The sequence below is a fragment of the Thunnus thynnus genome, chromosome 24, assembly GCF_963924715.1.
Source record: "Thunnus thynnus chromosome 24, fThuThy2.1, whole genome shotgun sequence".
NCBI lineage: Eukaryota > Metazoa > Chordata > Actinopteri > Scombriformes > Scombridae > Thunnus > Thunnus thynnus.
Window position 1 is genome coordinate 10,968,422 of NC_089540.1, and position 13,501 is coordinate 10,981,922.

The following is a 13,501-nucleotide window of genomic DNA, read 5'->3' on the forward strand; positions in this document are numbered from 1 at the left end:
GATCACAAGGTTGTTGGTTTAATTCCTGACTCTGCCAGATATGCATCAATGTGGCAGATAACACACAAGTGATGCTCTTTCACCTGTAACACATTTTTTTCCTGAAATGTTAAGTGAACATAAAGTGTGCAGGAGGTGAAGCTAAGGTGTGGCTGAGATAAACCTCCATGTGGATGACCTGAAATATGTCTCAGTAAGATGAGTAACAGGTGATAAATACCTGAGCACAGGATTGTTTGTTCAATCCCTGCTGAGGGATAAATATGTTTGTGGTTGCTTTGTCTTTAATGTGTGCTTACAGAGCACTGATATTGGCTTCAAACAAACACAGAGTACATATGTATAAGACTGCATATAAAGTAAAAAAGTACATAATATAAGTGTTAGAGTATATATATATAAGTATCACAGCAATCTACAACATTGGCTTTAAAATCAGACACACTGCTGGAGATTAAAAACCTTAAATGAACACTGTCGGATTCCATCTCATCTTGTGGCTCACTCTGTTAGACAGTCTCTTGAAGTTTTGAGGTTATGGGTTCAACTCTGACCCTGTTCATCAACGTTTTTAAGTGTACTGCTACAGATTAATAAGCTCATGTGAAAAGCACTTGTTGAAAGCCATTTAATCATGTAGCTCACTGTGTTGAATATCAACATGGAAGCTTTAAGGTTGTTGGTCCTGACTTTCACTGACTTTTTTAAAGTCAGCCTCACTGCAGTAGATTGAAAACCTCTGATGAAGACTGTGACATACAATCTGGTCTTGTGGCTCACTGTGTTGAACAGCTATGTTGTTGTTTTGAGGTTGTGGGTTCGATCCTGACTCTGTCAGTGAATTTTGAAAGTGATGACTCAGAGGAGAGGTTTAAAAGTGCTCAGAGAAGAGGTATGAGTGTGAAGGGGACCTGGTGGAGTGATGGCATCGTCAACACAGATCTCAGATACGTCTGCGGACGTGAGGTGGCTGGTTCGATTCCCTCTCCTTCATCAGTAACTGGAGCAAACTCAAATGTGTCCCACATGGGTGGGTAAGGGGGGGGGCCTTGTCCTCCCCCGATGTTCCAAAGGTCTGTATGCAGGGGGTTATGCAGCAAAAAGTCCTGCACAGCTGAAATTTTACTGATGAATGAAGGTGCGAACAAGTTTTTAAAAATGTTGAAAGTCTCTTGCCATCGCATGTTTGTTGCTTATTATGTTCTGTCATTATTAATACACAAAACCACCGCCTGCCTATCGGGATAAAACGCAAAATTCTCAAATGACAGTCAGTGTCTACATACTGTTGGAGACTGCTGTGATACTTATATATGTACTCTTATACTTTATATGCACTCTTATACTTAGATATACGTACTCTGTATTTGGTTGGAGCCAATATCAATACTTTGTAGACCAACATTACAGGCAGAGCAACCAAGAAGATCTTTAACCCTGAGCAGGGATTGAACCAACAACCATGTGCTCAGGTGTATAGTACCTGTCACTCATCCCACTGAGCTATCCTTGTGGTTAGACACATAGGTGTTTATCTCTTACACATTTTGTCCTCGCACCCCTCATGATACACTTAACGTTTCATGAAAATAAGTTATTTGCACATGGAGGGAACACAGCTTGTGTGTGGTCATACCTGCCTTCTGCAGGTTCCTCTGGCTGAGTTGGGGATTGAACCAGCAACCTTGTGAATACCAGCCCTCTTCTGTAACCACTCAGCCAGTCAAGGTACCCTCCCATCAACCGAAAATCCTAAATCAATTAATGTCATATGCATCATGCCAAAGAAAGTATAATTAAGACACTCTGTTCTTGTAAAGCACAAGTGGAAATCCATTTTAATACACTTGCTTTTAAATGGTTCCTTGTTATTGCTCTCCAATATGGTTTCTCAATTTTGCTGAATGGTTAATACCTTGTGGTCATCAGCCCTTTTCTGCAACCACTCGGCTAGCAGAACCACTGACCCACCCAAGGAAAATGTGCATTGATGTTACTTTTGTGACCCTGGCAGAGTTAACAATATGATCCTTGGAACAGGGTGATTTTGACACTGTGAGACTATCAGTGTGTCACTAAATCAATTAAAATGTTTTGGTGGAGAACACAAACAGTTGCACCTGTAGAGTCCATAAACGAGCAGGAGACAGGGGTGTGGCCTCAATGAAACAAGCAACCTCTCAGCCTGGCTGCCCGGTGTTACGGACAAACTGGTCCCGGTGGTTCAGCCAGTGGTCTGCACTGAAGCAGTTTTACATGGAGTGGGGTGTTTCCCAACCTTGTGGTGACTTTCTGACTTTGTTGAAGTTGTGGGTTCAACTCAAAGCCAATCAGCAATGCAAAGCTTTAGCTCACTGTGTTTGACAGCATCACTGAAGTTTTAAAGTTGTGGGTTCAATCCCGACTTGAACAATGAATTTTAAAAGTTAGCAGCTGTATGTAAGATGTAAAACCCTTAGTAAAGGTTTAACCCTTGGTAAAGGTTTGACCCTTGTGGCTCACTTCGTTAAAATATGCTACCCATAGGGTTTAAGGTTCAAGCCAGAGCTGTTTGGATCTTCAATCTTCAGGAGTGTGTCTGATTTGAAAAAATGCAATGAGGGTGTTGGGATTGAACCCACAACCCTTAAACTTCAACAAAGATGTCTAACAGAGTGAGCTTCACAACCAGATAATGTTTTAGAGTTTTCATTGGGACTGTTCAACCTTCAGAAATGTGGCTGACTTGGAAAAAGCTCAACGAGAGACTGAGGATTGAACGAATGTTTGTCAGAGCGTTTCTGTCTTTAATCAAGATATTGGTTTTAAAAAGTTACCAAATGGAAACAAGTAGATGATGTTCATTGTTTTTACTCTTCAGTGGTTTATCTTGTGTCTGACTGATTGAAGATTGAATCCACAACTTCAAAGCCTTTAAACAGCTACCAAACAGACTGAGCTACTGGACCCAGACAGCCATGACTCAAGATTTTGGCTTTAAAAAATCTCCAAGCAGCTCTGGCTTGAATCTTAAAACGTTTGAGTAGCAATTTAACACAGTGAGCCTCAAGGGTCAAACCTTTACCAAGGGTTTTCAATCTTGCATACAGCTGCTAACTTTAAGAAGTCATCGCTAAAGTCGGGATTGAACCCACAAGTTTAAAAGTTCAGTGTTGCAGTCAAACACAGTGAGCTAAAGTTTTGCACTGCTAATTGGCTCTGGGTTGAACCCACAACTTCAACAAAGTCAAAAAGTCAGCACAAGGGTGGGAAACACCCCACTCCACGTAAAACTGCTTCAGTGCCAACCACTGGCTGAACCACCAGGACCAGTTTGTCCGTAACACCGGGCAGCCAGGCTGTGAGGTGGCTTGCTTTAGTGAGGCCACACTGCTGTCTCTTGCTTGAACCCACAACCTTAAAACTTTTAACAACTTTAAAACTTCAGTGTTTCTGTTCAACACAGTGAGCTACGGATTCACACTGACACAATGTTTTCATGTGATGTTTTCAGTCCTCAGTGGTGCAGCTGGATTGAACCCACAGCTTCAACAAAGTTAAAACGTTACCAAACAGTTCAAGCAACTGGATCAGATGCCCAAAAAGGTGTTTTTGTGAGAGCATTTAAATCTGAGTTAGATCTTATTTTATCCTTTGAGTAATTATTCCAATGTATTATGTGCAAGAATGTCAGTGCTTACAGAACAAATTTATGTACAAAATCCAGCATTGTATGGTTTGTAGCCCATAATTAACCGTGCATCAGACACCAATTTAAAAGGTTATGTGCACAGTGACACCTGGGGCCTGTCTGGTGGTGCTGGGGGAGGGACAGGTGGTGTACAGCAGACAGCAGTGTAGCCTCACTAAGCAAGCTACCTCACAGCCTGGCTGCCTGGTGTTACGGACAAACTGGTCCTGGTGGTTCAGCCAGTGGTCTGCACTGAAGCAGTTGAACGTGGAGTGGGGTGTTTCCCACCCTTGTGGTAACTTTCTGACTTTGTTGAAGTTGTGGGTTCAACCCTGAGCCAATCAGCAGTGCAAAGCTTTAGCTCACTGTGTTTGACAGCAACATTGAACTTTTAAACTTGTGGGTTCAATCCCAACTTGAGCAATAAATTTTAAAAGTTAGCAGCTGTATGTAAGATTGAAAACCCTTGGTAAAGGTTTGACTCTTGTGGCTCACTTCATTAAAATATGCACATCAAAGGTTTTAAGGTGTCACCAGTCTGATGACCAGCAACACAAGCAGCACTGTTTTACCTGGGAGAAGGGAAGGAGCTTCATTATACTTCATATAAATCCCTAAATGTTGAACTTGAACTTGACCCCCTTTTCATGGTTGTGGGGTCAGAAAAGGTCAAATTACAGATTAAGACAGGAACAAGAGTATTATGTTGTATGATCAGTAGTAGCTACTGAAACTGAAAGTATAACATTTGACAGAATATCTGATTAAACTAGTGTTGTAAAACTATTAGAAAAAAGAAAGACAGGACACAAATATTTATTTCCAGTTTCATCTGTTTATTTAATGACAAACTAACAGCAGTGCTAATGTTGGATTAGGGGGCATTCTCTACAAGTGTATAAAAGGAAAAAAGGAGCATCAGGACAATCAAAAATCACTTTCAAACAGCATGATCAGTCTTTAATTACTGCAACTGTTTTTATAAAAGCCCCGCAGCGCCCTCTGCAGTTTACAAAGAGAAGTGAAAAAGCTTACAGCACCTGGTATTCCCAGGCGGTCTCCCATCCAAGTACTAACCAGGCCCGACCCTGCTTAGCTTCCGAGATCAGACGAGATCGGGCGTGTTCAGGGTGGTATGGCCGTAAGCGAGAAAATTACTCGCACACACACTATTTATACATGATGTAACGTCATGTATTCTTCTATTTATGTGTGTGCTGATTGTATATGTAGCCTGTAGATTGTCTAGATAAAACACATCTTACTAGAAGACTAAATGAGCCTGTAAAAGCTGTAACTGTGCGCTCCTCTCCATGTCTCAGCTGCTTATCTGTACACATTATTATATAACACACAGTCTTTATCATTCTTGTTAATGTTGGGGGATTGTATCACTGGAATTAGAGGTTCCTGCTCAGAAAATACACTTATGTCTTTAACTACATAACCCCACACAGATGGGGGTCGGGACATCAATAAAAGACTAGTTTGTCTGCGTTACCTTCGCTTACGGCCATACCACCCTGAACACGCCCGATCTCGTCTGATCTCGGAAGCTAAGCAGGGTCGGGCCTGGTTAGTACTTGGATGGGAGACCGCCTGGGAATACCAGGTGCTGTAAGCTTTTTCACTTCTCTTTACAAACTGCAGAGGGCGCTGCTGCCTCTTTAACGGAAGACAGGACTTTGATATGCAGAGCAAGAACGAGGCAAGACAAGTAAAAACACTGTTCTGGTGGAATTGAAATTAAAAAATAGCGTTTGTGCAGTCATGTAAATTGGCAAAGTAGAGCTAAGGCTTGATGACTGATGAAAGCAGACTGTGACACTTTTGTTAAGCTTAAAAACAAAGCAGTTCATCACTGGAGGAACAATGTACACAGGAATTCTGGTAAATGTAAGAAGAAAAACAGTATAGCATGTGCAGCAATGATTATTTATTACCTCAAATAATAATAAGCATAAAGCTGGTTCACAATTTACAAGGAATATTCAGTCAAAACAAATACTGTGTAATGTAACTAAGCGGTTTTGACAAGTGTGACTGGGCACAAGCAAGGCCCAGATTTGGTTTTTAGAATTATAGGTTGCACTGACCCTTTAATACTCAAACCAAACCAGCTAAAAGGCCATAGATCCTTTACAATTATACAGATGACAGTAAATGAGAGACTGAGACAAGAAATTCACCCAAGATTACAAAAATATTAAAACAACAATTAGACATATAATAATTTAAAAAGAAATTAAAAACAGGATATTTATTAAAGCTAACTAATTTAAAATTGATATAAATTGCAATAAGAAAATGGGAGTGCCAAGGGGTGGTTGGCCGTAGCCGTATACATAACGTATAAGAAAAGTTACACTAGGATAGAGTAATCACCACGCCGCTGTGCTCTATACGCCCTACGCATGGGGGTGAGCAGCTAAAGTGAGACACCCTATCACCAAACCCGCCAGCGTCTTGGCGGGCGGCCATGCTTGCTACATGTCCTATAGCACTCACACAGACAGAAAACAGGTTAAGTTCACAACAGTAGCGCTGTGTGGCAGCACGCTACGTTATTTACTTCTTGGAGGAAAGCAATAAATGCCACGAAGGGCTGACAGGATGTAACAGAAGAATCTAACAATAACAGAAACCACCTGATGAAGCTAAAGGCTAATAATACAGGCAAAAATAATACAGTAGTAAAGCAAATTAAACAACTGTATTAACAACAAATCAGACACACAGCAAAAACAAAATGTAGCAAAACAAAAACTAAGCTAAACAAACCCAAACTAAACAAAAAAGCAGTGGCAGTCAAAAGAAAACGGATTAAATTAATTGACACACTGCCAAACAAATGCATAATATAAGGAAACATAACATCGGTATTTACCTCTCGCCGGGCTTAGAAACCAATTTGACATTGTGGCCAAACCGTGTAATTACAACGTCATGTGTTGCACACTGGCCCCAAAAGACTTTTTCCCATAGATTTACAGCGTATACATTTTTGTAGCATCACAACCCCAGCGAAATGACTTGTCTCACTATCAGAATTTGATCCTTTCAGTCCAATCACATTTCAAAAGTCTAGAAAAGCCGCATGATGGTACGCACAGATGCAGAAGCAATGCAGAAGAAGTTAAAAGTTTTTGGCTTCAGCGAACTTTCATAGGAATGAGCGGGGCTTTGTTAAACCAAACAAACTGACAACAAGGAAGTAGGCGGTACTAAGGCCTGTCTAACCCTATGGTAGCCCGGGAGGGACATTACAAATGAGAACTTGAGGGCTTCTTTCATTGAGGTCATCTATACTTAAAAGACAAATAGTCTAATTTCATTAGTGTTGTAGGAGCCATTTATGTTGATTGTTGGCATATCATCTGTGTAGTTATAACTTGCAGTATTATTTTGGACACTGGGTGGCGGTCATGAGATGCACAGGGTTGTATATTTAGGGGCATAGGTGACAGGAAACGGCAGGCACAGGCAGGTGGAGCACATACAGTTCTTACCAGATCGGGAACAGACGCACACTACAGCTGGCAGGATAGAAACCCGGTATGTTCATGTCATGTACAAAGACTTCAATAAAACAACAAACTAAACGGCAGCCAACGGACTGGAAAATCTGTTCTTGAATCTGCGTAAGATCACTCCTAACTTAACCTACCTGTGTAGTAATGGCAAACCGGAAAAACAGGAAAAGAAAGGACATCGAAAAATGAAAATTGCCATTACACCTAAGTAAGAACTCGCTCTTCGAGTGAAATTGGAGCTCGTGATTCATTCAGACGGACTGAGCATTGTCTCGCGGAACAACAAAGAGGACGCCGCCATTACCAAACCAGGTGGACATCTTCGTCACCTGCGCTTACCTGACGGTGATTGAAAACCGCAAACTGAGTGAGTACATGCAAGCATTAAGCTTTATTGGAGAAGCTATATGCAAAGCCGTATTGGAAGACGGCTATTATAATGGAGTTGGTGGACTGAAGACTGAAAGCTACGATCGCACATCGATCAGCTGTTTGAAACATTGTGCCGGCAGCATACGGCTTTCGTCAACAAGTCTTAAAGAGACAGTGAACAAATATGTCTGTTGTTAAGTCTGATGCTCAGTCACAAGATGACGATGTTGAAAAGGAAAAAAGAGTTATCAAACACACTGCCAAAGGCTTGGAATTGTTCATTGCAAATTGTCAGAAGACAAGAAACAGGAAATGTAAACAAGCTAACAAGTTGATGGAAATGCTGAAAGAGCTCATGAAATCAAAGGAAAATGCAAGAAAAGTACAATCTAATTTGTTTCAATTAATCAAGCTCTGTGATGAAGCCAAGGAAAACCATGAATCACTGGTGAATTTACCACTGCCTGAAGATGAACTTGAAAAGCAAAATCAGTGGTTTCAACGAAAAATGGAAATCTTTAAAGGGTTTATACAAAATGTAAAGGTGTGGTTACCTGAGGCTGGACAGCAAATTGCACACTCCGTTGCTGAAAGTGTCATACTACAAAGTGTAGTAAATTCAGATGACATTGGACCTGATGACAGCGTTTCAAATGCCTCAAAACCTAAATCAAAGCACAAATCCAGTTCTTCATCACGTGCATCTTCAACATCCTCTGCTCGCATTAAAGCTCAGGCAGAAAAGGCTGCTCTCATGGAACGTGTTGCTGCCCTGAAGAAAAAACATGAGCTTGAGGCACAAGAAGAACAATTGAAAAGAAAGAAAGAGCAACTGGAACTAGAAACTGAACTGGCAGCAACCAATGCAAAAATCAACATACTTGAGGCCTTGGGATCAAGAAGCAGCTCTAGAGTTTCTGATGGGATGAACTCTTATTTGAGAAAAGGAACTGCTCAAAATGAAACATCAGCTAAATTAAATCCACACGCAAATGAATATTTACCAGAACAAGTGCAGCAAAGACAGAATGTGTTGATCGAAACTAACTCTTCTTCCCAGCAACAGGTTGTTAGACCAAAAGAAACAGCTCATGGACCATCTGTTCGACCTCATGATACAACCCATCTAATACAATATTCTCCTCAAAGGAAAAATGTACAGAGTCGTATGCAGGGGTATGTTCGCACTACACCCCCTGTATTGAATGATGGTAATCAAGGTGATATGTGTAACCTAATACAGAGGCAAAATGACATCACTGCTCTCCTGGCTCAACAAAGTCTCTCTTCTACTTTACCACCAAGAGTCATTCCTGTTTATGATGGTGATCCTTTACAGTACGACGTTTTCCGCAGGGCATTTGAGAGAGGAGTGGAAAAAAAGTGTGATGACTACAGTGACTGCTTGCATTTTCTAGAGCAATATACAAGAGGGCATCCGAAAGACTTAGTCCGCAGCTGTCAACATCTGCCCCCAGCCCAGGGCTATCAAAGAGCAAAAGATCTGCTCAAAGAACATTTTGGTAACGAACATAAGATTGCCACTGCATATATGGACAAAGCATTTGCCTGGTCAGTGATCAAATCAGAGGATGTGGAAGCATTGCAAGCATTCTCACTGTTCCTTAGAGGTTGTTGCACTGCAATGGAACATCTCACCTATATGGAGGAAATGAATGTTGCTTCCAATATGAAGACCATCCTTCTGAAACTGCCTTACAGGCTCAGAGACAAGTGGAGAAGTAGAGCATGTCAGTTACAGGAGCAGCGTGGACATCGAGCTAGATTTTCTGACCTGGTAGACTTCATAGAGAGACAAGTGAAGATACTATCAGATCCACTTTTTGGAAACATTCAGGATGCTAAGCCAGCTGCAACTGTCAAAAGCTCTACTAAAACAAGAGAAAAGTCAAGACCTAGAGGAAGCAGTTTTGCAACAGCTGTAACACCGGTAAAAACATCAGTACAAGAAAATTTGACAACAAATGGAATGAAAGGAAACGTACCTACTACCAATTCTCAAAGTTCTTGTTTGTTCTGCAACAAGAGTGGTCACACATTGGGGCGGTGTCCACAGATCAGGAAGAAGATGCACAGAGAAAAAATGGACTTCTTAAAGGAGAAGGGAGTCTGTTTTGGATGTTTAAAAATAGGACACATGAGCAAAGACTGCAAGAGTCGTTTGACTTGTGATGTGTGCAACCAAAATCATCCTGAAATACTTCACATTGAACAAAAGGACAAAGGAAAAAAAACAGAACATGCAGAACAGAGTGAAAAAGCAACTGGGAGTAATGCTGTTCCCTCACCTCATACATGTGGGCATATTGGGGCCGGTGATGAAAACTGTACCTTTTCCATTGTACCAGTACAAGTAAAAGGCCAAAAGGGGGACACAGTGTTGCAAACATATGCATTTCTGGATCATGGAAGTACATCTACCTTTTGCACAGAAAGCTTGATGAGAAGGCTGAACATAACAGGGCAAAGGACCAATATTCTTTTACGTACCATGAACCAAGTGAAGCCTGTGACCAGTCATCATATCTCAGGTTTGGAAATATCTAGTCTGGACAAAGACTATTTCATTCAAATATCTGATGTGTTCACACATAAAACCATGCCTGTTTCCCAGCTCAACATTCCCAGACAAGAAGATCTGACACAATGGCCTTACTTGAAGGATATCAAGATTCATGAAATAGACTCTGGCATTGACCTACTCATCGGGACAAATGCTTCAAAGGTATTGGAACCTTGGGAGCTGGTCAACAGCCAAGGGGATGGACCATATGCTGTGAGGACCCTACTGGGGTGGGTCATCTATGGTCCCCTGAGAGGAGACAAAAGCATAAGGGATGAAAATGGCTGCCCTGCTGCTGCTGTCAATCGAATATCCATTGTAAACTTGGAGGAGCTACTGGTCAAACAGTACAATCATGACTTCAGTGAAGGAACCAGCAAGGAAACAGAGGAAATGTCTAGGGAAGATATAAAATTCTTGGACATTGTGAATCGCTCAGCAAAAGTGACAGATGGACACTACTGCCTAGACTTACCTTTCACACAAGAAAAGCCCAGCATGCCAAATAACCGTTGCATTGCAGTGCAGCGCATCCAAAGCCTGAAACGCAAGTTTGCCAAGAATAAGAAATTTCATGATGAATATACATCTTTCCTCACAGAAATGATTGTTAATGGTTATGCTGAAATGGTACCTGTAGACCAGCTGAATCGAAGCGATGGAGAACTCTGGTACATCCCACATCACGGAGTGTATCACTCAAAGAAAGGAACCTTAAGGGTAGTGTTTGACTGTGGTGCAGTCTTTAAAGGAACATCACTTAACTGCCAATTGCTGCAGGGTCCAGACCTTACCAACTCACTCATTGGAGTCCTCATCAGATTCAGACAAGAGCCGGTTGCTTTGATGGCTGACATCAAAGCAATGTTTCATCAAGTCAGAGTTTCAGAAAAGCATGTTGACTATCTGCGATTCCTGTGGTGGCCCGATGGTGATGTGCAGCAAGATCTTGTTGAATACCGGATGAAAGTACATCTCTTTGGAGCCGTGTCGTCACCAAGTTGTGCAAACTTTGCATTAAGGAAGACTGCTGATGACAACAAAGGTCACTTTCCATCAGAGGTAACAAACACAGTAAGGAACAACTTCTATGTAGATGATTGTTTGAAATCCCTGCCTTTGGAACAGGAAGCAGTTCAAATGGTAAGAGACCTGACTGCTCTCTGCAAAATGGGAGGATTCATGCTGTCAAAGTGGATCAGCAACAGCCGTGTTGTATTGGCATCCATTCCCCAAGAAAACCGAACCAAAGAGACTAAGGAGTTGGACTTGGACAAAGACAATCTGCCAATGGAAAGAGCCCTGGGATTGCACTGGTGTGTTGAAACAGATGTCTTCAAGTTCAAAATTGCTGCACAGGAACGACCATACACCAGACGTGGCATCTTGTCCGTAGTCGGCTCTATATACGACCCTTTAGGATTTGTAGTACCATTTACTCTGCCAGCCAAACTGATTATGCAGGAGCTCTGTAAGACAAAACTTGGATGGGATGAAAACATACCCCAAACCTTCTTGCATCGGTGGACAGGATGGCTAGCAGACCTTAACAAGATGGCAGAGTTTAAAGTAGACCGGTGCATGAAGTCCACAAGCTTTGGTCAAATCAGATTTGCACAGCTACACCACTTTTCAGACGCCAGTGAAAGTGGCTATGGTACTGCCTCATATATAAGACTGGAAAACTATAACAGAGAAGCGCATGTTGCATTCATAATAGGAAAATCCAGAGTGGCACCATTGAAACAAATAACGATTCCCCGAATGGAGCTCACAGCTGCAGTCCTAGCTGTCAAAGTTGACACAATGCTGCGAAAGGAATTACAGCTACAACTGGACAAATCCATCTTCTGGACCGATAGCACAACGCTGCTTAAATACATCAACAACGAAACCAAACGCTTCCAAACATTTGTAGCAAACAGGACCTCTTTTATAAGGGATGCTACTGATGTATCACAATGGAGATATGTTAACACAAAGGAAAATCCTGCAGATGAAGCCTCTAGAGGACTAACAGCAGACCGCTTCTTGAGCTGCAAAAGATGGATCCAGGGACCAGATTTTCTCTGTAAGCCAGACAGAGAATGGCCAAAACCTCACTTGGAATCTGCAATCTCTGCTAATGATCCAATGGATCTGGAAGCACTCACACCAAACCATCTTCTTCTGTTGAAGTCTAAGCCAATACTACCACCTGGACTCTTTGTAAAAGAAGACTTGTACATCAAACACAGATGGAGACAAGTGCAATACATGGCAGATCTCTTTTGGAAACGGTGGACACAGGAATACTTACCTCTTATCCAAGAACGACAACGGTGGTCAAAGGTGAAAAGAAGCTTTGCTCCAGGTGACATTGTTGTGGTGGTTGATTCTACTGCACCACGAGGCTCATGGCTAATGGGCAGAATACTGGAAACTAAACCAGATGCACAAGGACTTGTGCGCACAGTTCGACTCCAGACGAAGAGCAGCATCTTGGAAAGACCAATAACAAAGAAATGTCTGCTCCAAGAAGCCGAGACCTAAACGGCAAGAAAAAAAAAAGGGAAGATTGAAGAATCAGTAAAGAAGAAATGCCAACACATAGTAGATGCATTTTTTGAAAATTGTATATGTAATGTATAATGGATATGGCACTTTTTTTATTATTTATTGGTAATTGTTTTGTTATATACTTAAAACAATTAGGGGCCGGTATGTAGGAGCCATTTATGTTGATTGTTGGCATATCATCTGTGTAGTTATAACTTGCAGTATTATTTTGGACACTGGGTGGCGGTCATGAGATGCACAGGGTTGTATATTTAGGGGCATAGGTGACAGGAAACGGCAGGCACAGGCAGGTGGAGCACATACAGTTCTTACCAGATCGGGAACAGACGCACACTACAGCTGGCAGGATAGAAACCCGGTATGTTCATGTCATGTACAAAGACTTCAATAAAACAACAAACTAAACGGCAGCCAACGGACTGGAAAATCTGTTCTTGAATCTGCGTAAGATCACTCCTAACTTAACCTACCTGTGTAGTAATGGCAAACCGGAAAAACAGGAAAAGAAAGGACATCGAAAAATGAAAATTGCCATTACAAGTGTAATTTCATTTTATAAAAACCTGGTGACGTCAAACGTTTACACAAAATGTATACTGATACTGAAACCACAAACTATTTCCTGACATACAGGAAAGTCCTTCTGTTGTTGACAGTCAGACATCTGGCTCAAATTTGGAGAAGTGGCTTGTTTGCACCCAAAAACCCAAGATTTTTGAAGATGTTATTTCAGGCTGTGGGGAATGAATTCAAAGTGTTTCATTACCTTTCATGACTTTAATG

General features: G+C 41.6%; 2 non-coding genes across 2 annotated transcripts; one reads left to right on the top strand and one right to left on the bottom strand.

The window, feature by feature from the left end:
• Nucleotides 1-4,698: 4,698 nt before the first annotated feature.
• On the bottom strand, nt 4,699-4,817 carry LOC137177899 (5S ribosomal RNA). The gene has a single exon (XR_010926515.1). It is a non-coding gene; the product is annotated as a 5S ribosomal RNA (ribosomal RNA).
• A 358-nt stretch (nt 4,818-5,175) lies between these two features.
• Nucleotides 5,176-5,294, top strand: LOC137177900 (5S ribosomal RNA). Its single transcript, XR_010926516.1, has one exon. It is a non-coding gene; the product is annotated as a 5S ribosomal RNA (ribosomal RNA).
• Nucleotides 5,295-13,501: the final 8,207 nt, after the last annotated feature.